This window comes from Homarus americanus, unplaced genomic scaffold (assembly GCF_018991925.1).
Source record: "Homarus americanus isolate GMGI-L3 unplaced genomic scaffold, GMGI_Hamer_2.0 scaffold59578, whole genome shotgun sequence".
In the NCBI taxonomy this organism is placed as follows: Eukaryota; Metazoa; Arthropoda; class Malacostraca; order Decapoda; family Nephropidae; genus Homarus; species Homarus americanus.
The window spans coordinates 105769-130468 of NW_024712913.1; the positions used below are offsets into that span (position 1 = coordinate 105769).

Here is a 24700-nt window from a genome sequence, read left to right on the forward strand (position 1 = left end):
ATGGGGAAGTATCAGGACCTGTGGATGGGGAAGGTATCAGACGTGATGAGGAAGGTATCAGGACCTGGGATGGGGAAGGTATCAGGACCTGGGGATGGGGAAGGTATCAGAACCTGGGGATGGGGAAGGTATCAGGACTGTGGATGAGGAAGGTATCAGACCTGTGGATGAGGAAGGTATCAGGACCTGGGATGAGGAAGGTATCAGGACCTGGGGATGGGGAAGGTATCAGGACCTGGGATGAGGAAGGTATCAGGACCTGGGGATGGGAAGGTATCAGGACCTGTGGATGAGGAAGGTATCAGACCTGTGGATGGGGAAGGTATCAGGACCTGTGGATGAGGAAGGTATCAGGACCTGTGGATGAGGAAGGTATCAGACCTGTGGATGAGGAAGGCATCAGACCTGGGGATGAGGAAGGTATCAGGACCTGGGGATGGAAGGTATCAGGACCTGGGGATGAGGAAGGTATCAGGACCTGGGATGAGGGAAGGTATCAGGACCTGTGATGAGGAAGGTATCAGGACCTGATGAGGAAGGCATTAGGACCTGGGGATGAGGAAGGTATCAGACCTGGGGATGAGGAAGGTATTGTGACCTGGGATGAGGAAGGCATCAGGACCTGGGGATGAGGAAGGTATCAGGACCTGGGATGAGGAAGGTATCAGACCTGGGGATGAGGAAGGTACTAGACCTGGGGATGAGGAAGGTATCAGACCTGGGGATGAGGAAGGTATCAGGACCTGTGGATGGGGAAGGTATCAGACCTGGGATGAGGAAGGTATCAGGACCTGGGGATGAGGGAAGGTATCAGGACCTGGGGATGAGGAAGGTATCAGGACCTGGGGAGGAAGGTATCAGACCTGTGGATGAGGAACAGACCTGGGGATGAGGAAGTATCAGACCTGGGGATGAGGAAGGTATTAGACCTGTGGATGGGGAAGGTATCAGGACCTGTGGATGAGGAAGGTATCAGGACCTGGGATGAGGAAGTATCAGGACCTGTGGATGGGGAAGGTATCAGGACCTGGGGATGAGGAAGGTATCAGGACCTGTGGATGAGGGAAGGTCAGGACCTGTGGATGAGGAAGGTATCAGGACCTGGGGATGAGGAAGGTATCAGGACCTGTGGATGGGAAGGTATCAGACCTGTGGGTGAGGAAGGTATCAGACCTGGGATGAGGAAGGTATCAAGACCTGGGGATGAGGAAGGTATCAGGACCTGTGGGTGAGGAAGGTATCAGGACCTGGGATGAGGAAGGTATCAGGACCTGGGGGATGGGAAGGTATCAGACCTGGGGATGAGGAAGGTATCAGGACCTGTGGATGGAGGTGATCAGGACCTGGGGATGAGGAAGGTATCATGACCTGGGAAGGTATCAGACCTGTGGATGAGGAAGGTATCAAGACCTGGGGATGGGGAAGGTATCAGGACCTGTGGATGGGGAAGGTATCAGGACCTGGGGATGAGGAAGGCATTGTGGGACCTGGGGATGAGGTATCAGGACCTGGGGATGAGGAAGGTATCAGGACCTGGGATGAGGAAGGTATCAGACCTGGGGATGAGGAAGGTATCAGGACCTGTGGATGAGGAAGGTATCAGGACCTGGGGATGAGGAAGGTATCAGACCTGTGGATGGGGAGGGTATCAGACCTGGGGATGAGGAAAGCATCAGGACCTGGGGATGGGAAGGTATCAGACCTGTGGATGAGGAAGGTATCAAGACCTGGGGATGAGGAAAGTATCAGGACCTGGGATGGGGAAGGTATCAGGACCTGTGGATGAGGAAGGTATCAGGACCTGGGGATGGGAGGGTATCAGGACCTGGGGATGAGGAAAGCATTGTGACCTGGGGATGGGAAGGTATCAGGACCTGTGATGAGGAAGGTATCAGACCTGGGATGAGGAAGGCACAGGACCTGGGGATGGAAGTATCAGACCTGGGGATGAGGAACAGACCTGATGAGGAAGTATCAGGACCTGGGGATGAGGAAGGTATCAGACCTGGGGATGAGGAAGGCATCAGGACCTGTGGATGAGGAAGTGTGTCGTGACCTGGGGGATGAGGAAGGCATTGGTAATTCTGTGATGAGGAAGGTATCAGACCTGTGGATGGGTGGGGAAGGTATCAGACCTGTGGATGAGGAAGGCATTCAGGACCCGGGATGAGTGAAGGTATCAGGACTGTGGATGGGGGAAGGTATCAGACCTGGGGATGAGGAAGGTATCAGACCTGTGGATGAGGAAGGTATCAGGACCTGTGGATGAGGAAGGTATCAGACCTGGGGATGAGGAAGGGCTTCAGGACCTGTGGATGGGGAGGTATCAGACCTGTGGGTGAGGAAGGTATCAGGACCTGGGGATGAGGAAGGTATCAAGACCTGGGGATGAGGAAGGTATCAGGACCTGTGGTGAGGAAGGTATCAGACCTGGGGATGAGGAAGGTATCAGGACTCTGGGGATGGGGAAGGTATCAGACCTGGGGATGAGGAAGTATCAGACCTGTGGATGGGGGAAGGTATCAGGACCTGGGGATGAGGAAGGTATCATGACCTGGGGAAGGCATTGAGACCTGTGGATGAGGAAGGTATCAAGACCTGGGGATGGGGAAGGTATCAGGACCTGTGGATGGGGGAAGCGTATCAGGACCTGGGGATGTGAGGAAGGCATTGTGACCTGGGATGAGGAAGGTATCAGGACCTGGGGATGAGGAAGGTATCACAGACCTGGGGATGAGGAAGGCACAGGACCTGTATGAGGAAGGGTATCAGGACCTGGGGATGAGGGAAGGTATCAGGACCTGTGGAGCTTAAGGAAGGTATCAGACCTGGGGATGAGGAAGGTATCAGACCTGTGGATGAGGAAGGAAGAGGAAGGTATCACGACCTGGGGATGAGAGGAAGGTATCAGACTCAGGATGGGGGGAAGGTATCAGGACCTGTGGATGGGGAAGGTATAGACCTGTAATGAGGAAGGTATCAGGACCTGGGGATGGGGAAGGTATCAGGACCTGGGGATGGGGAAGGTATCGTGACCGGAGATGAGGAAGGTATATCAGACCTGGGGATGGGGGAAGGCATAGACCTGTGGATGAGGAAGGTATCAGGACCTGGGGATGAGGAAGGTATCAGACCTGTGGATGGGGAAGGTATCAGGACCTGTGGATGGAAGGTATCAGACCTGGGGATGTGGGAAGGTATCAGGACCTGGGGGACAGGAAGGCATCAGGACCTGTGGATGAGGAAGGTATCAAGACCTGTGGATGGGGAAGGTACTGCACCTGGGGATGAGGAAGGCACAGACCTGTGGATGGGGAAGGTATCAGGACCTGTGGATGGGGAAGGTATCAGGACCTTGTGGATGGGGAAGCAAAACAGGACCTGGGGATGAGGAAGGTATCAGGACCTGTGGATGGGGAAGGCATTGTGACCTGTGGGATGGGAAGGTATCAGGACCTGTGGATGGGAAGGTATTTTCAGGACCTGTGGATGGGGAAGGTATAGGACTCAGGATGAGGAAGGGTATCAGACCTGGGGATGAGGAAGGCATCAGACCTGTGGATGGGGAAGTGGATTGCACCAGAGTGGGGAAGGCATCAGACCTGGGGATGAGGAAGGGCCAGGACCTGTGATGGGGAAGGCATTAGACCTGTGATGGGGAAGGTATCAGGACCTGTGGATGGGGGAAGGTATCAGGACCTGTGGATGGGGAAGGTATCAGGACCTTGGGATGGGGGAAGGTATCAGACCTGGGGGATGAGGAAGGTATCAGGACCTGTGGGGATGGGGAAGGGGACAGACCCCTGTGGATGAGGAAGGTATCAGACCTGGGGATGGGAAGTGTATCAGGACCTGGGGGATGGGAAGGTATCAGACCTGTGGATGAGGAAGGTATCAGGACCTGGGGATGGGAAGGGTATCAGGACCCAGATGGGGGAAGGCATTTCAGGACCTGTGGGAGGGGGGAAGGTATCAGGACCTGGGGATGAGGAAGGTATCAGGACCTGGGATGAGGAAGGCATCAGGACCCGTGATGAGGAAAGTATCGTGACCTGTGGATGAGGAAGGTATCACGACCCGGGGATGAGCAGGCGCGGTCAGGACCCAGATGAGGAAGGTATCACGACCTGGGGATGAGTGAAAGCATCAGGACCCTGTGGATGGGGAAGGTATCAGATTCTTGGCGTTGAGGTCTCCCGCCGGTCTGTCGTCGCTGCCCTCTGTTATGGGGTCATCGTGGTGCTGCCTGACGTACGAGCTTATCGTTCGGGATCTGATCACTGCACGCCACCCAGCAATACATATCTTCTTCTCAACATTAAATCCTTCAGGGCAACCAACTAACTTTATAAACTACTTCGAACGTGACTGCGTGTGTTTAACAGGTAACCTCTGCTGTATGAAAGTTGAAAATATAGTAATCTTGTTAGAGGCATATTTTCTTGCTGGAGGGCAAGGGGCCATTCACTAAAAGTACTGAACAACAATGTGTTGGCAAGTTGCATGGAGCTTAAAAGGCAGATTACTCCCTTTTGCATAATGTTGTCGTATTTTTCTTGTTATAAAGTATTCACTAGTCTTTGATAGTGTTTTAAGTTCAAATTACAGTACCGTTCGTGTTGTGCGGTACGATAATGCGCGTGTGTGGTGGCAGCGTGGCCAGGGCTGGCAGCGTGATGGCTGTCAGACAGGGGCATGTTCCGACCGCCGGACGTGCGAGGCGTAATAGTGGTGTGTGATGGGTGTGCTAATTAATGCTTTTAATAATGCTGGTGTAACTACCAGAGTGAAACCAGATTTGACTATAGTGTTAACCTTACAGAAGTGTGAGGTTTATTATAACAGTTTAATGTGACTGAAATTTAAAGGAAAAACCTGACATTGAACTTCCGGGAAAGGTGATGTAAAGTGCATAACAGAAAATTTGCATATCTATATTGCAAATGTAGACATAAAATTTCCTAATTGAAGACATAACTCAAAAGTATAAGACACGAGTAAGCCATAAACCATCATACTGCAGCAGGTCATGTGCAAAGTCATGTTTGACGCTGTAATTATCGTGTGCCTACAGACCTACTGCAGTATGGTTGTTCCCTTAATAATTGTTGTCACGATACAAACAAATCATTAACAGTTCGTCATTAATGACTGTAGCGGGTAGTTGGCTGGCTGGTCTCACTGTGTATTAAGTACCACAGATATTCTCACGGGGGGTATAGTAGAGGAGCTCCCAGGTAGTGGGGGCTTCACGCCGTCATTACCGACAGTCAGACAGACGCACTACTTCCGCACCCTCTGACCTGTTATCTGTGACCTGGTGGGGTGTTGCTGGTGGTGTGATCGATTCTTGGAATGGTGGAGCACCGTGTCGTAGGAGTGCTTGTCAGATCTGATTTTGTTGTCTGTGATGCGGAAGTTATTTTATTGTGTACCTTCTCTACAGACATCATCGTCGTTGCGGTAATTAAATTTCTCCCGAACGTGGGCCATATCCTTCCGGCTCCCCAGTAAGCACATCCTTCCTTTGGCTTATTGAACAGAGTTTTATTCCTTCCCCCAACTACACAATCATCACCCGGCCAGATCCATCACACACCTCTGGTACCTTCCACTCGAACGTTCCAGTAACCTCCCCACCCTTGCACCACCCGCCACCTCAGGACCTCCAGTACCACCTGCCACCTCAGGACCTCCAGTACCACCCGCCACCCCAGGACTCCAGTACCTCACCCGCACCTCAGGACTCCTCCAGTACTACCCGCCACCTCAGGACTCCCAGTACTCACCCGCCACCAGGACTCTCCAGTACCTCACCCGCCACCTCAGGACTCCTCCAGTACCACCACCACCTCAGAGTCCTCCAGCACCACCACACCAGACTCCAGTACCACCCCACCTCAGGACCTCCAGCACTACCTGCCACCAGGACTCTCCAGTGCCTCACCACCTCAGATTCTCCAGTACTACCCGCCACCAGGACTCTCCAGTACCACCTCTTGGCCCCACATCCTCTCAGACCCAAACCCCTGAGGACACTTCCATTAATCGTAGCATTCTGGGAAGACCAGTAACCAGACGAGCAACACACACCTTATACCCTTTGTGACCAGACTCCTAGCACGCCAGCACCCCTACCACCCTTCACCACCACCTCACCACCCTCACCACCCTTCACCACTACACGTCCATCACCCAAACACCTAGACTCTCTCTCACTACGGCTGCTGTCTTCTGTGCTGTTCTCAACTCTGCGGTCCGTCGCTTCCCCATACCCGTCTTTTTCCCGCCTTTATCCTTCTAATCCCTCCCTCGGTTTCCTGTCCCTTCCGTCTATATATCAGGCTGAGGCACCAAGGTAGGCTGTATGTCGAGCCTTGTTCATGACACATTCACGTACACACCTCACGTGCACACACACTCACGTACACACGTCCGAATGAATGAATTTATGTATGTGTCTCTCGGTACAGGAGTCTATATTTTTTCGGTTTTCGTTCCGTATAAGACCTTGAAATTTGCGTGCGTTAAAGCATGGGAGAAAGAGTGTAGCCATTAGTGGTGTAAACATTCCTCACTGGCGTCTCTACTTAGCGTGTCTTTATTTTACGTATTTATTCATTATTTATTTATTTTGGAGGATGAAGAGGGAGAAACAATACCATTAGATAGACGAATCACCTGTGGTTAACAGGACTCACATCTACCGACTTAAATTATTATGATTTGTTTAAAGAAAGGCATAGCTATCTTGGCTAGGTATTCCGGCTAGGTAATATATATGCATGAGCTTGCAACACCTAACCTATATATTACCAAATCGTGTCTTTTAAGGCGTGTTGAAGAAAAGTGGGGCTATATATTTTCTGTGGTCATTAGTTACGTGATGGATTTTATTGGGTGGAAAGTTATGACCTGGACGTCGGCTAGTTTGAGGACAGATTATATTTCTTACTATATCAATAAATTTATAGTGTGGTAGATTAAGATACTGGTGCTTATGTTGGGTTGGGTTTTGACAAGATTAGATTAGGTTAGGTAATTTGAGGATGAGTTTTGGTTAGGATTTAAATTTGATCCCAAGAACTACAGGCATGATTATTAAAATTTTACCTCCGTCTGCCTGTAATATCTGACAGTGTAAAATTTAACATTCTAAAATAAACGGAAATATGCAAAGAGACGAATTTTTATATAAAGTATTTAATTTACGATTAGTCGATATACAGGTCATTAATTATAATCCAAACGTAGTAACAACGTAAACGTATCCAAGCTTAGAGGAATGCGCTGAGGTTGACGCCCGAAGCAGTGATGGGCACCTGCTGAGGGGGAGGCAGTTGGGAGGGGGGCTCGTCACTCGGTAAACAATGGAGCAATGTGGCGCCCAGAGTGACTGTCAGGCTCAAGTTGGGTAACGGGCAGGTATAATGCAACAACAGACGCTGGGTAACGGGGCGAGTATGATACAAGCTGAGTAACGGGGCATAATGCAACAACAGGCGCTGAGTAACGGGGCAGGTATAATACAACAGCGCTGGGTAACGGGGCAGGTATAATGCAACAACAGGAGCTGGGTAACGGGGCAGGTATAATGCAACAACAGGAGCTGGGTAAGGGGTGGGTATATCAGCTGCTGGGTATAATATAACAGGAGCCAGGCAGTGAGAGGCACCACACGACAGAGACTCAAGTCTGAGGTCACACTCAAGTTGTATAACGAGTAATTTCGTCTTGCTGACAGTCTTACACATGTAGTATGAAGTGTGAGGTGTGCCAAGTGTGGTGTTCCTCGGGGGGAGGGTTACTTGTGGTTATATGAGATAAGATTTCAGGTGTCAGAGGAGACTAGCGTCATTCATTGAAGGATTTCATGAAAAAAATCCTTCCCAGAGAGGCCTTGTCGACAATGGGTCTGGGGGTTATATTTCGTGTTTCAGCCGGCACCAGTGACCACGATTTTGAAATACTCCGTGGGGGGAGAGGGTCTTAGCTCAAATCATCGACTTCATTATGTCAATGACTGGAGGCTACGTGGCCTTCGGTAACGCGGTTATAACAATGTATTGGTGACATTATGAAACTACAATTTTGGTCGTCAACTGTAACAATGTTATTAAAGTTAAGAACCTTATATTTGAGTTGCCATGGTAGTTAAGAGGGCCGTTATGACAAATGCTTTTGATTTACATAATACAACTCTTTGCATGATAACGTCCACTATGTCGTTGTTATTGCTTGTTTGGATTCCAGATAGCGTAAGTGGTAGTTCGTATGATAATTGGGGTGCCTGTAGACTGAAGCCCCAGAAAAATATATAGAGATCTCTGTATGAACCGCTGGGCTGCATAGAGGCAAACTGCGTATCGGATATAGATAGATTCCCCATGCCCTGGCACGAATTTCTTCCTGCGGTCTTATCCCTGGGTTAAAATATACCAGACGGAGATAAAGCCTAGAAGAAAAAATATCAGCACCATAAAAGAACCCGCGGACTATAGGGTCATGGCCAGAAGACCTCGATATAAAAACTTTGTTGTACAAACTGTCGCCATCTGGGGAAGGTTTATTAGTAAGCTTCCAGTGAGAACAACCACTTTTTGTTCTTGTGTCGAGCGTTTAATTTTATTTTGTTCCTGGAAGAGAGAGAGAGAGAGAGAGAGAGAGAGAGAGAGAGAGAGAGAGAGAGAGTGTTCAATGTTTACAAAACCTGGATACACTTATTTATATGTAAATTTTAATTGTCTGAGTATAGAAAAAAACACTTATGTAGAAACCTAAAATTCATATATTCAATTGATGTCAATTTTGTTTTTAAATATTGCTACAGTAATATGTAGTGTTTCAAAAACCTTACACGATACACGTCCTCTTGTTTGGGTTTACAGTTATTGGTATAGAATCTGTAGTTGTAGATCAGGTCGGTTGTAAGTTCAGTGTCGTTTGTGGAGTGATGTTATGACTTTATACCACATTTAATCTTTCACGGTTGAGGATAATATTGTATTTATATTACACTGTAACTTGAAGTGTTAACCATGTTATTTTTCTTAGAGTTTTGTCAAGTTTTGTGTTGTTTTTGTGAATTTTTGAATACTATTGTTTGTTATTGAGTATGGTCGTGTCAGGGCTGTTGGCAAAGCGATAATGGAAGGTGTGGCAATAAATAGCTTGGGGAGGCGATGTTTACAACGCACATGTGTCTGTGATTGTTGACGTCTCTGTTTTGACGTGTCCTAATAACAGTGGTGTCAAGGAGAGGGTCGTGTTGTTAGGGAGGGCAGTGTTGCTTGAGGGAGGGTCGTGTTGTTAGTGGGAGGGGCAGTGTTGCTTGAGGGAGGGTCGTGTTGTTAGGTGGGAGGGCAGTGTTGCTTGAGGGAGGGTCGTGGTGTGAGGAGAGGAGGGCAGTGTTGCTTGAGAGAGGGTTAGTGTGTTTAGAGGAGGACAGTGTTTGAGGGAAGTGGTGTGTTTAGGAGGGAGGACAGTGTTGCTTGAGGGAGGTTAGGTGTGTTTAGAGGAGGACAGTGTTGCTTGGGGAGGTAGTGTTAGGGAAAGGGCAGTGTTGCTGGAAATAGTGTCGTGAGGTAGAGGGACTGGGAAGTATTTACCCGAGTGTCTGGGTCTTAGATCCCGAAAGAACTCTTGAAGTTAAAATTAAAACGATAAAACCACAATACGTCTTTGCACTGATAAGTTGACTTCAGAGCGTTGAAAGGAAGCTTGTACGTCCATTTACACGTCACTGTAACTATAGCACTCCACACCCAACTGTATTGTAGTCAGTTAACCTTAATCATAGTATGGTCTCGAGGTCCTTGAGCGGGGTTACTAGGAGGTGATAAATCAGTGTTGCAGGGAGGTTGTGTACAGGGCGTGGTGGGTCCTTGTGACAGTATAAGAACAACAAAACCGTTGGGACAAGTGAGAAAACAGTGAATGTGATCTCCGCTTGCGCTAGCTTATTCACCCCCCTCCTTTCTTCTCATCCTCTCTCCACAGAACCTTTCCTTCCAGTTTTCTTCTTCAGCGTCGCCCAGTAGTTTCAAGGGTCCTAAACTACATTATCGGGTCGCCCGCCTCGCCACCCTTACGTGTATTACTCGGTTAAACTTGATCCTGGAGTGGGTGCGGCTCTGTGTAAAAGATAAACCCGTTGAGGAAGGTTCATGCTTATAATAACTTGTAGATATTCGTTGTCTTTAGTAATTCGTATTGTAATAAGGGTTTGGATTGTGGGATACTCACCCGCCGCTAACCAGTCCGTGTGTGTGTGTGTGTGTGTGTGTGTGTGTGTGTGTGTGTGTGTGTGTGTGTGTGTGTGTGTGTGTGTGTGTGTGTGTGTGTGTGTGTGTGTTTTGCTTGTTATCACTAAAGCATTCTCACGTATTTTTATGGTGTCTGCCTGCCTGCCTGCCTGCCTTCTTGCCTGCCTGCTTTCTTGTTGTACCTTAGAACACGATCATGAAGGATATTTTAAATTAGTTTTATTATTTTAAATTAATCTTGATATCACTTGAAGTTTTCTGACATTTTTTTTTCTCGCGTCCTCTGTTGCTCTGTTATTGTTAACGTGAGTACATGACAGTGAAGTTTTTGTGTGGAGGAGTGGCCCCACGATGGTTTGGCCGGCAGGGGTGCAGAGCGGCCAATAACGGGACGAGCAAGCGTTCTCCTGTTAACCTTGGACGATGGGGTCATTATGGACGTGTTCCTGACTGGTTTTGACCCTAATCGTGCCTCACATGTTCACTGCTTATATTGCGGTGTTATTAACGAGTGGTGATAGATTGTGCGTTTGGTGCTTGTGAGGGGCAGGGTGTGGCTGGGGTCAGGTTGAGGGGGAGGCAGGGTGTGGCTGGGGTCGTGTTAAGGGGGAGGTGGTGGCTGAGATCAGGCAGGCACCTCCACAGTTAACCAAACATTTATTCATTTGTGTCTGTGTGTGTGTGTGCGTGTGTGTAAGTATGCTTGATTTATATGCTTTGTAGGTATGTGTACGTTCTCGTTACTGCGTGTGTGTATAACGTGTGTTGCTGTAAGAGTACTGGCATGTATTTGTTGACTTTGTTACACCAGGGACAGTGTATATACAAGAAGCGGTGTGTTAATGAGACAACATCTCTTCTCTCCCCAGGTGTGTAACTTGAAATACCTGCCTAATTATACCCACCTACAGTAACCTGAAGTCTTGTAATATATTAAAAGGATAACAAAAAAATATATATTGGAACTTAAAGATGAGTTAAGAGATAATGTTTATATTGAGTCATTTTTTTTTTTCCTTCTCGGTAAATGACATGATTAAAGATGGAGGAAAATTCTACTAACATGGATAGTGAGGTGAGGGAAGTTTAGACATGTTATTTTAATGTAAGTTTAGTGCTTCGGTAATTAATCCCCAAACAAGCACTGTTCACTTAGTTTCTAGACATGACCACGAGTTTTGAATATACAATAATACATTCCTTTAACTCTTTGGGCACTTTGTTTGTTTGTTAATACAAGTTTACACAGTATGGGTTTGGCTTCTGTGTATTATTAGTAAAGGTTTTAAAAATATTGATTTTGTTTCATATGGTGGCTGGGAATGACATATTGGGGGGAGTGGTCTTAGAGTGGGGTGGGGGTGTTGAGAGGGATGATAGTGGGGAGCTTGAGAGGGAAGGTGGGTGTAAGAAAGAGGATTATGGGTGTGAGGAAGAGGTGATGATGACGGGAGTATGAGAGAGAGGAGGAGAGGCACGGTGATGGGGTGAAGTGATAATGATGTGAGAGGGAGGAGGGGTGATGGGCGGGGAGGGATGATGGGCGTGCGGGGGGTAATACTGACGGGCGTGGGCGGGGGAATGACGGCGTGGCGGAAGGATGATGATGGGCGTGGCAGTAACTCTACCCGACTCAGGCGGCAGGTTTATATGTACCATAAATGAAAGCTGTGGCTAAAATAACCTGCCGGTGATAAGTGATTTTCTGTGAGGTGCGGGCGTGTTGGGGGGGAGGGGCGTGTGCGGGCGTGTTAGGGGGAGGGAGGCGTGGGCGTGTAGAAAGATGGTCCAGGTGTGTGGGTGAGGATTAGTGTGTGTGTGTGTGTGTGTGCGCGCGGCACTCACTTAGGCCCTGCCAAGAATACCTTTATTAATAATACGGTACCAAGGGGTGATCAGGTGTCACTAAAGAAGCTCTGCAACCTGAGGGGAGATGAGGTGAGGGAGAGAGGTGAGGTGAGGGGGAGGTGGGCGAGGCAGTGGAGGAGAGGAGTTGTACTGGATGAGGGGGGAGAGGGGACTGGTGAGGGAGGAGGAGGGTGAGGGGAGAGAAGGAGTGGTGAGAGGAGGAGGGTGAGGGAGGAAAGGGGACTGGTGAGGGGAAAGGACTGGTGAGGGGGAAAGGGGACTGGTGAGGGGGGAAAGGGACTGGTGAGGGTGAGGGGGAAGGAGAGGAGTGGTGAGGGGGGGAGGGAGTGAGTGGTGAATGGGAGTGAGCGGTGACGAAGGAGGAAGAAAGGGAGGAGAGGTCGACATGTGGTAGTGAAGAAGGGTGATGGGCGTGAGGCAGAGGCAGGCGGGTAAGGTGATCCCGGGTGTGGGGGGGCGGGGCGGGCACTTGATGCTGGGGTGGGGCCCCCTGGGGCAACGTGACGACACTAATGAAGATCTCTAGCAATTTTGTTGAAAGGATGTGAGGAGGAGGAAGGAAGGAGGTGTGAGGGAGGAAGAGGTGTGAGGGAGGAAGAGGTGTGAGGGAGGGAGGGAAGGGGTGGAGGGAGAGAGAACTGTTATGCAGCAAGTATGAAGGAGGCCATTCTACTGCAGGAGGGCGCGTCAGGAGGCCCTCAACAGACAGGAGTGACATGTGTTCATTTAATTCTTCATCTCACGAACCCTTGCCATGTCAGGTAGAATCTCGGTCCATCAGGTGGTCAGAATTACTCCCTAGTTACAGTTAAATCTTTCCTACTTTATTACTAATTCAACTCCGGATGATGTACTATTTTACTCCACTGTCAAAAAACCCAATAGAACCAATGTTCCTTTTTTTTTCTAGTTCTCATTTCTCTGGGATTTTACTCCTCTCGCGCCTCTCGCCCCGTGAAAGTGGGACCTCTTGGCGGTGCACTTGTATGCTTTCTAAATTTAAGCAGCGCCTCTTCACCTGCGGGTTATGTATACCGACGCCTCCTTGTGCCAGTAATTTATTCCTCCTGCCAGGTGCACAACAACTGATGTTTAATTCTCTACTAAACGTTTATTGTCGACGGCTTACACATGTGTTGTAACTAGTGTGTGTCTCCCTGCTCTCTGTACCAGTCTATGTTCCAGCAGGTTGTCTATTAACTCACGCGACACAAATAGCGTTACCCATGTGCCAGGGGTTCTCTCCCGGGGCTGTGCTGTATTTGAAACCCTAGCAGGTTACCCCGGGGCTGTATATAATAAATAGCTGTAATTACTCCCCACCCTGACAGTGAAGGACGTCCTGGGCTGGCTGGTGCTACGCCGGCCTCTTCTCATCTCGTTGAAAAAATGTTTACTTATTTATTTTTTCTTGGAGAGTAAATCACTTAAGGCGAGGGAATAATGTCCGATACCTTTCTGTGACCGCTAGCCCATGACGGGAAGATTCACTACACACACACACACAAACACACACACACACACACACACATTCTCTCGTGTGTGTGTGTGTGTTGTTGCAGCAGATGTTAGTAATAAATTCAACCATTTCAGTAATGTTTATAGAGTATTTAACCATCAATGATGAATAGTATGACAGGTGTGTGTGTGTGTGTGTGTGTGTGTGTGTGTGTGTGTGTGTGTGTGTGTGTGTTTACCTGGGTCTTATGTTCTATTTTTCCCTCCTAATTGATGGTTGTCAGGGTAAGTCCTCGCCACGGTCCTGTCAACATTTACCTCAAGATAAACGAGTTTCCTGCCATCGTTCATGTCCGTTTTGTCTCCTTTCTTAAATCCGCCAGACATGTGGATGTGATTTTCTCGAAACTAATAATAATAACTTTTTGAAACTACTACTAATGATAACAATCGCTTGAGACTTAGGTATATGTGATCAGGTATCTTTAATAAACGTGAGGGATTCTGATGCTGTTCGTGATTATAAACACCAATGAATAATATAACAGAGGCTATGTCAGTCTGGGGGGGGTGGGGGGTCACTGATATACCCTTCAAAAAGCGTGTATTGAACCAGAAAAAAAAAATTATAGTGGTGTTTACTTGGGTGTGCAGGATCTGGGTAAGGGGAGGGAGGGGGTAGGGGGGGGTAGGTGTCTCCTCCAAGGCACTGCTGTGGCCGGATGTTGAGGTCCGGCGTGGCGGGTGTGGGCAGGGCAGTGACTGGTGGGGAGGATGGGGTGAAGTGGAGGCACGGGTGGTAAAGTAGATTTGGATGATGGAGGAATTTGAGGAGGAGGAGGAGGAGGGTAGACAAGAAGAGGGATCTAGGCTGTGGGAGGAGAAGGGTCTAGGATGTGGAGGAGAAGGGTCTAGGATGTGGAGGAGAAGGGTCTAGGATGTGGAGGAAAGGGGTCTAGGTTGTGGAGGAGAAGGATCTAGGATGTGGAGGAGAAGGGTCTAGGCTGTGGAGGAGAAGGGTCTAGGCTGTGGAGGAAAGGGTCTAGGTTGTGGACAAGGAGGAGGAGAAGGATCTGGGTTTTGGACGAGGAGGAGGAGAAGGAACAAGGTTGTGGACGGAGGAGGAGAAGGATCTAGGATGTGGACAAAGAGGAGGAGGAAGATATTGGGTTATGACTTGATCTATAGGATGTGTGGTGGTGGTGGTGGTTCCGCTAGGCATCTTCAGGAGGTATAGCATAGAGGTAAAGAATCAAAGAGGTTTAACGATAGGTCCTATAGGCAGGTTTAGGTCGTGTCTGGGGTCGATCAGGATGTATTTTTGTGAGGCAAAGTCTTAGAAGAAACAGTGGTGTGTGTGTGTGTGTGTGTGTGTGTGTGTGTGTGTGTGTGTGTGTGTGTGTGTGCGTGTGCGTGTGGAGGAGTCAGTGGTTAATTTATTGGAGGCTGACGTAAGGGATACAAATAAGAGCAATCAGCACTCTCTCCTAACAAGTAGCACTCTCACCTAACAACAGCACTTCCCCTAACAAGCAGCCTCCCCCTAACAAGCAGCACTCCCCCTTAACAAGCGCCTCCCCCTTAACAAGCCTCACCCCTAACCAGCACTCTCCCCCTAACAAGCAGCTCCCCTAACAAGCAGCACTTCCCCCTAACAACAGCACTCCCTAACAAGCAACCTCCCCCTTAACAAGCAGCACTCCCCTTAACAAGCAGCACTCACCCCTAACAAGCACTCCTCCTAACAAGCAGCACTCCCCCTAACAAGCAGCACTTCCCCTAACAAGCAGCACTCCCCTAACAACAGCACTCCCCTTAACAACAGCACTCCTTAACAAGCAGCACTCACCTAGCAGCACTCCCCCTAAACAGCACTCCCCTAAGCAGCACTCCCTCTAACAAGCACTCCCCTAACAAGCAGCACTCCCCTAACAAGCAGCACTCCCCTAACAGCAGCACCCTCCTCTTTTCACCAACACACGTGGCTTCTAGATCTCTTTCTTCTCTTTAATGTGACGTCACCGAATATTTTTCTTAATCGTCATTTTGCGTTATTTTTCGTAACTGAGAAACGTCAGAGGGGAATGTGGCAGTGAATGATAATGAAGGATTCCGCCACACTCAGCCACACCTTGTTTTGTCCTGACTCAGCCACACCTTGTTCTGTCTGACTCAGCCACACCTTGTTCTGTCCTGACTCAGCCACACCTTGTTTTGTCCTGACTCAGCCACACCTTTCTGTCCTGGGTGTGTACCGGCTGTGCTCTTATTGTGTCCATTATGTGACAAAATTTTCCAGAAATGTTAAGATGTGTTGGATGATTTGCTTAAATTTACATGTAGTGTGTGTGTGTGTGTGTGTGTGTGTGTGTGTGAATCGAGTTCTCAGAGGAAATTTGCTAATTATCATATTGAAAGGAAATTTTCTAAAGAGGCTCACCCATTTTCCATTAATTTCCCCCCCCCCGGGCTATATAACATCTGCGACGGTGTTTTAATTAACCGTGAAAATAAGGAATGTCTGGCATGTGACCTCACCCCTCCCTCCCCAAGTGTTAATCTTCACAGTGTTAAGTAATGACTGATTAAGAATGTTTATATTAATTATTTATATATATATATATCCTGAAAATATCGTACATACCTGTTTATCATTTTGTATTGCTTTCCAAGTATTGATTGACAGCGTCCTGATGACAGCCGGCTAATACCAAAGACCTCTATCACTGTAGCCCCGACACTACCACCCACCCACCCAGGTGTTCTTGTACGCCACACACCTGCACTATTTAATTGTACCGTGGGGCCCTCTGTGTAGATGGTAATCAAAGGTCCATCCTGAAGGGGGAGGGTGGTGGTGTTGCTGCGCTTAATTTTGACGGACAGAAAAAGAATCAGTCGTTGGATTATGTAATTTTCTCGTATATTTTGTCGTGATAACTGTGGTAATGTAAAGTGCGCATTACTTTTAAATACCTGACGAGACGTGGTGTGGTGTGGGGCTGTCGTCTGTCTATCAAGTTGGGTGTCCGAGGTAGATACATCATGGTTACAAGTGTACAATATCAACCTGAGGATTCCATATTATGAAGGATTGTCTTAGTTGAGTGTACACCAACCACGAGACAGGTGGTGAATTGTGGTTGGTCCTGGAAAGCGATTTAGTAAGTTCTGTGGTGGTGGTGGGTAGGGGGGTTGTGTTCACTTTAAGGCGTAATTCTGTTTCATCGGTTTTGAAGGTCAGCCGTTTTCTGTTAGTGCCATGGCTGGGTGGGGGTCACTGGGGATGTTGTAGTGGGTCACGGTCGGCTCCTGCTGTGGTTCTCCTAAGGAAGAGTCGGAGGTAAGCCACACTAACACTCAGTCCTAATCGATAAATTACCTATGAGTAACATGGGTGGGCCAGTGTGTGTATCAGACTGGCGCACGTGGTTTGTCTGACCCACCACATACTATGCCCTTCAGTGCCTTAGTTCTTCCCAGTTTCTACACCTATATTTTACCGCCTCCTTTAATATAAATCTACATCGATTAATTACTTACGGCTGTTATCGTGTATTTAACCCTAGTGAAGGTCTTGCTACTTTCTTAAGAACTTTATAACATTAACTTGATCATAATGTCTAATCTACGTGGCTAATGAATCCGTAAATAAATAAGGGGTGTGTGTGTCAGATAGTTGAGGTGTGAGGGTGGCGTGGTTGTCCCTGTTGGAGGGAGGGAGAGTCACTGATGTGGGGGGGTGTTCTTGGAGGGGGTTACTCTGCAGCCACCATTGATCAGATACCCCCCCACCCCACCCCCACCCACCCAGCTCCCTACCCCCCCCCCCATCACCAGCCAATGCCAAAACACTGCAGCACCGCCCACACCGCCTCCACCTTACCTCCTTCCCTCCTTCTCCGCCTTCTCTTCCTCCTCACTCTCTCCCACACCCTTCCTTTCTTCTTCTTCTTCCATTCCGCCACTCCCTTCCACTCCGTTTAATTGCCTCCTCTTCCTTCCCATACTGCTTCATCTCTCGCTTCACATTCTTTCCCTCCACCCATTATTTTTCCTATTTTACTACCAAATTCTCCTCTTCCTTTCCCTCCTCAGTTCTCCACTTCTCTGTTTCTTTATATAATGTAATTTACCATATTTATATAGTATGAAAGTATGGAACACACTTTTCCATTTTCTTAACTTTCCCGTCTTCAAGAATCAATCTCTCTCTCTCTCTCTCTCTCTCTCTCTCAGCTCCATATCACCCACCCTTCACCGTCAGCAGCGTGCCCTCCGAACCCACCACTTCACCCCAGAACCCACCACTTCACCCTCATAAACCCACCACATCACCCTCAGGAACCCACCACATCACCCTCAGGAACCCACCATCACCCTCCAGAACCCACCACTTCACCCTCATAAACCCACCACATCACCCTCAGGAACCCACCACATCACCTCCAGGAACCCACCACTTCACCCTCAGGAACCCACCAATAAACACATCAGGAGGACACCACTTTGTCCCCAACGTCCATTTTCTGGTTCACGGATTTCAAGAAGTCTGGCGGGAGGGTCGTAATGAAGCAACGACTAGAAGAATTTGATTTCACGGGTCGTTCTTGTTGTTAGGGGTCGTGATTGAGGAAGGGAATCTGCAGGGTATTACTGTGTAGGGGCTCGGTCATGTTACTGAACTCATATAAAAACTTCTGGATTAATTATTGGTGCTATATAAATGTATATAGTTAAGGTAGCAGCTTCTTGGTGTTGTTTTAAGAATGTTTTGAAAGGTGTTTGTTTCTGACCTACCTTAAGTGTGCTGACTAGATGAGTTGTCTACTGCCCCGAGGGAAATTTAATGCTGGAACCTACGAGAATCTCAGCCTGGGCAGTAGGATTTAAGAGGGGTTTTCTCATGGGTATTGGTGGGAGAATTAGTTCTATGGATAACTTGATCGTGAAGAGAATAACTTTTAATAGAATCAAGATAAAACTTTGTATACAGAAGCAACTGATGGTGCTTGAAGGCTGTGGTGGCGGGGAGGCGTTGGGTTGACAAACTCCTTAAACTTGACGAAGGAGGACGCGGCAGGAAGACGGTGTGTGAGGTTGAGTGGTGTCACCTTAACGAGAGGATAAAGACCAGGGTGGCAGAGGTTGCCCTCCCTTGGTGCGGTGGTCCACGTGTGCCGGGTGGCCTCCGAGGGCCAGTTGGTCCACAGCTGTCGCAGTGTTGGTCCACCCCAGTGGTTAGTGGGGCGCGCTAACCCCCGACCTCGACACCTCCCCCTCCCTCCCCTCCCCCCCTTGTGCTGTAGTGGACGTGATTTAGAGGATAATGGTGACTTAGAACTTGTCTTTTCAAGGGTGAATGACGATTCTAGAACTATACCTTCGTGAGGTACTGTCGATCTAGAACCGTCTTCAGAAGTACTGTCGATCTAGAACCGTCTTCGTGAGTACTGTCGATCTGAAACCGTCTTCGTAAGTACTGTCGATCTAGAACCGTCTTCGAAGTACTGTCGATTTAGAACCGTCTTCGTGAAGTACTGTCCATCTAGAACTTCTTCGTGAAGTACTGTCGATCTAGAACTACGTCTCCATGAGTTACTTTCGATCTAGAACTGTCTACTTGAGGTACTGTCTCTCAAGAACTTCTTCGTGAGGTACTGTCGTTCTAGAACTACTTCTCCAGAGGTACTGTCGATCTAGTACTGTCTCCATAAGTGTGTCAATGTAGAACTGTCTCCCACGGTACTGTTGATCTAGGACTCTGATGAGGTACTGTTGATCTAGGACTCTGATGAGGTACTGATAATCTAATTCTAGAACTTTGTCTTCATCTTTGTTTCTCAGTATCTTTATTGTCTCTCAGTATCTTTGTCTCTCAGTATCTTTATTGAGTCTCAGTATCTTTATTGTCTCTCAGTATCTTTATTGAGTCTATATCTCTTAATTTATTCGAGGGACTTATTTTTTCTTTGGTTTTGTGACTCTTTGTGATTTTATGAACTTAAAGGGAATAGCTACGACGTTCACAGAGAGTAATGTTAGTGCGTTTTGCAATTTTTTGTGTGTTTTATGTATGTATGTATGTATGTATGTATGTGTATGTATGTATGTATTATTATGTATATGTTTGTGTTTTTGTGTCATCTGTTTATTAACAATGCACAGGTAACTAGTGTTAATCAGGTCTTCCTAACATAATGCTTAGGTGAAACTCTGTCAGCTTTAACTGTATTATTTCTCTATTCATCTATCCTCTGTCTCTCCTGTCTTCTTTGTCTTTTTCTTCTTTTTTTCTTCATCTCCTTTTTCTTCTTTGCTCTGTCTTCTGTCATCCTGTCTTCTGTCATCTTTCTCCTCTGTTTTTTCTTCTTCTGTCATTTTCTCTTTTTTTCTGTTTTCTTCTTTTTGTTTCTTCTTTTCCTGTCTTCTTTATCTTTTTTTCTTCTCTTCCTGTCTTCTTCTTCATCCTCCCTGTCTTCTTCTGTCATCTTTCCTGTCTTCTGTCATCCTCCTGTCTTCTTTGTCATCTTTATTGTCTTCTGTCATCTTTCCTGTCTTCTTCTGTAATCTTTCCTGTCTTCTTCTGTCATCTTTACTGTCTTCTGTCATCTTCCCTGTCTTCTTCTGTCATCTTTCCTGTCTTCTTCTGTCATCTTTCCTGTCTTCTTCTGTCATCTTTACTGTCTTCTGTCATCTTTATTGTCTTCTTCTGTCATCTTCCCTGTCTTCTTCTGTCATCTTTACTGTCTCCTCCTGTTATCTTTCCTGTCTTCTTCTGTCATCTTTCCTGTCTTCTGTCATCTTCCCTGTCTTCTTCTGTCATCTTTCCTGTCTTCTTCTGTCATCTTCCCTGTCTTCTTCTGTCATCTTCCCTGTCTTCTTCTGTCATCTTTCCTGTCTCAACATATATCCCATTTTCTTGTCCACCGCCTTTATTATTATGCATGAACTTCCTCGCAGTAATCTGAAGAGGGTTGAGACTTCCTGCAGTCACGAGGTGTTGGTTAACCTTTCTGCCTTGTGGGGTCACTTGTTATTATGTTCCTTGTAGGGGATTGGTATTGTGGGTTGTCCAAATTGACCCCAATTTAACCTAACATAGACCCCAATTTAACCCATCCTAACCTAGTTGTTGGCTCCAGTACAACTTAAGAACCCCAATTTAACCTAACATAGACCCCAATTTAACCAATTCTAACCTAATAGACTATTTTTTTATTACAAACTAGTATTAAACTCTTCACTATAGGGACGCCAGTTTTAATATTTAGCACAAAGGGGACCCGCTTCCACTAATAGACTATACCTCCCGTAGAAGAATACCCCCCCCTTAATAGACTACCCCCCCTAATAGACTACCCCTTAGTACACTATTACTCCCCACAATAGGCTCCAATTCACACATTAGTTAACTTGGGATCCGCTGCGACTGGATCTGGTTTCTATACTCTCATTATATGGAGAGAGAGAGAGAGAGAGAGAGAGAGAGAGAGAGAGAGAGAGAGAGAGAGAGTACACACCTGAGTCACGACCAGGCGAAGGGAGGGAAGAGGAAGGAGGGAGAATAAGATGGAGAAAAATATTGGGAGGAAGAATGAGATGGAAAAAAATAAAGAGGAAGGGGGGAGAAGACGGAAGATGGATAAGACAAAGGGGAAGAGAAGAAAGGAAAGGGATTAGGTAGATTAGATAGAATTATTTGATTAAAGTGAGGAAGAATAGGTACGGGAAGGACAAGAGGAAGGGGAAAGAGAGGAAAAAGAGGCACCATGCTAACCTAACCATATATACAAGATTTCACCTAACCTAACCTAACCTAACCTAATCTAACCTAACCTAACCTAACCTAACCTATGTTGTTGGGATCGAAATAAATGATCAGTGTAATTTTGTCCACTAATGCTTCATGTGTGTGTATAGGAAGTGGTTAGTACACGGGGGCGTATGCAAAACACATTCGAAGGTAAACAAACACTTTCTTACGAACGTTTTGGATTTACATAGAAAAAGAGAAGCTGATATCAGTGTGTGCCTTAGAGCTTTACGAACCAATGACAGTTTTCACGATGCAAGTAAGAGTACGAATAGGTCGAGGGGGTCATTAGTATGGGCGGCAGGTTAACAGCTAATTGGTGGGTGGTGATGGTGTCGGACACTGGTGTTGCGGTGGCACCTGACACAGCGACTCCCTCCTGGGTCACGAGTCTCAGTGCTACCATAGTTATGTGTCCAGATGTTATATAAGAGAAGGTATCAAATAACGCTGTGTGTAGTATCGATGTTATTCTATAGGCCATCTTTTTATCGTGGGTTATGGTGACCAGTAAGATGTATTCGCATTCCCCAACTACCACCACGAGAGTCACTGTGGTTAGGGATGATGGTTTCTTTGTAAGACTCTCCGGAAGGTGCTACCATAGGAGACCCCCTCACACAGGAAGCACAATGGGGTCCCGAGTGTGCCCCCAGCAGGTGCCCCCAGCAGGTGCCCCCAGACAGTGACCCAGCGGGTGCCCCCAGACAATGACTAACACCAGACACGCTACCTTTTCCCCCGCCACACCGATCAATCAGTCTTGCTTCGTCACGCACCTGGAGACAAGAGGGGAGGGGTGGGGGGGGGAGTAAGGAGTGTCTGGATATATTAGTAATTATTGTAAGGTTTGAACAGCGACGGTGGGAATAATTTAAGGGTATCACTCTGTGTTTGGGCAGCAACTTGTGAATACGATAACTCAAACAAAGTTATTATCTCCTGTTATGTATGTTATCTTAATCCAAGAAGAGTTTGGGGAGTAATAACATCATAATTATACAGTGTTCCGGCCTCGTGGACACTCTTATGACGGGAAACTGAACCCACCTTCAATAACATACAATAAACCTCGACACTGCTTCATATAATCCCCCACACTCGTTCCTGGACCCTATATCACACAACTCCTGAGCCGGGATGACACAAGTAACATGACGTAGTTATTTTTCACTCAGGGACGAAGTTTAAGTTGATCTACGCCGTCATGTGATTGTGAAAGGCTCTTAAAGTGACCCCCAGACAGCTCAAACTAGGTCCTCGTAACCTGATATAACATTACTATATCTGAGTGAGTGTGGCGGTCAGTGGATCAACTCCAGGATCTTGATGGCTTGATTCTGTGTGTGTGTGTGGTGACGCAGATAAGTCTTCGAGTGATGTCTTTATTAAGCCATCCAAGGTGAGGAGGAGGGAGGATGGATCTGTCAGTCAGGGGGATTATTGTTGAGGTGTGTTGTATATTGGTGTCCCAGATAACAGCTCAAGTCACTACAGTTTGTTTATGTCTGAAAGTTCCCTTGACATGTTCTTAAGTATTCGATGATATAAGTGTTTATGTACGAACTATCCAAAATGTCAGTGTTCACGTCATATCCTAAGTGTTTTGAGGTTTTGGTAAGTGTATCGTAGATAATCTAGGTATCCAGAGTGTGTTAGCTTTGATACTTCAGAAGTGTGTGTGTGTGTTATGGAGAGAGAGAGAGAGAGAGAGAGAGAGAGAGAGAGAGAGCTGATATGGAACAAGTGAGCAAGTTTAACAGGTAGAGATGTGAGACAGAGACAAATTACAGGTGAGAAAGGTAACACCGGGACAAACGTGACAATTAAACAAGTAAGGATTTTGAGAAGGACATTTATGGGGAGGGAGAGATGGATATAATCAAGACTGTGGTGAGAAAAAAGATAATATCATTTGTAGGTGAGACAGATTACAAGAGATGAGAAAGAAAGGTGAGAGAGGTGTGGTACAGAGGTCAGGTATTCCCCACCGTCAATATAAGGAGTTAGCTACCTGGACAAGGGCGCCCTCATACCGTCCTTGCACCAACCAAACTAGTCTACACATCTCTCGGCTCAGAGGTTCTTAATGAAGAGTAGTTTACGACCATGACCATGATCTTCTTATCGACTGCGGCGTTGTTGCCTCCTGCTGCTGTGGTCCTACATCTTGACTTATGTGGCTGTGTTCTGTCTGTTTACTCATCCATGTGGCTGGTGTATGTGGTCTGTTTACTCATCCAATGGCCTCGACTGTTTACTCATCCAACTGCTGTATTCACTTCGCTTTATGGTGTGTGTTGGACGGTTTACTCATCCGGTGTTTGGCGAGCTGCTGGTGGTCGGTGGTGTAGTGTGGCTGTGTGACTCTGTTTACTCATCCATATGGCTGTTGGCGTATCTTTGTGCTGTGTTGTATTGACTCCTGTTTACTCTATGTGGCTGTGTTGGACGGTGGTGTATGTGGTCTGTTTACTCATCCATGTGGCTGTGTTGGACGGTGGTGTATGTGGTCTGTTTACTCATCCATGTGGCTGTGTTGGACTGGTGGTGTATGTGGTCTGTTTACTCATCCATGTGGCTGTGTTGGACGGTGGTGTATGTGGTCTGTTTACTCATCCATGTGGCTGTGTTGGACGGTGGCGTATGTGGTCTGTTTACTCATCCATATGGCTGTGTTGGACGGTGGTGGATGTGGTATGTTTACTCATCCATGTGGCTGTGTTGGACGGTGGTGTATATTTGATTACTTCGTTATATGGTCGTGGGTCACTATACTACACACGCTGTAACTGGACTCATAAGGTGTACGATGTTTGGAACAGCTATACTCGCTGGTTAACATTAAATGCCTCCTGAGAGTACTTGATATATATAAACTGTACTTAATTATACATATGTGGTGTTCTAAACTCCCTGAGACATGTGCTGTGATGGCCCTGTTGACCACCATGCTGTCTGCCAAGATTTGATTGACGAATAGTATTGGACAGTTGAAGTATATATCCCAGGTCGTTGTCTAAAGCTACTTATCAAGAACCATTTTTAACTTCCAACATTAAGCACTAGATTTGTGTACTGTTTATTACCCAAGTTATTAATATTTATCCTCATATACGGGATTATTTATAAGATTATATCCCCATTATGTATGTGAGTTGATATCTGGATTGTTGATGATCTTATTGCGTTAATATATATATATGATATTGATATTTACATCATATTCACGTCTATTCTTTATCAGATAGTGTTGCATGGTGTCTGGTCAGGTAATTGTGTGCATGTGCTT

The 24700-nt window shown here is 47.0% G+C and overlaps 1 protein-coding gene across 2 annotated transcripts in view; it reads left to right on the forward strand.

The window, feature by feature from the left end:
- Window positions 1-4685: 4685 nt before the first annotated feature.
- LOC121864291 overlaps window positions 4686-24700 on the forward strand; it is a 94155-nt gene continuing 74140 nt past the window's right edge. For both annotated transcript variants that reach the window (XM_042363381.1, XM_042363389.1), the window contains exon 1: window positions 4686-4731. The gene's annotated coding sequence lies outside the window, so the exon portion shown is untranslated. The remainder of the gene's footprint in view (window positions 4732-24700) is intronic.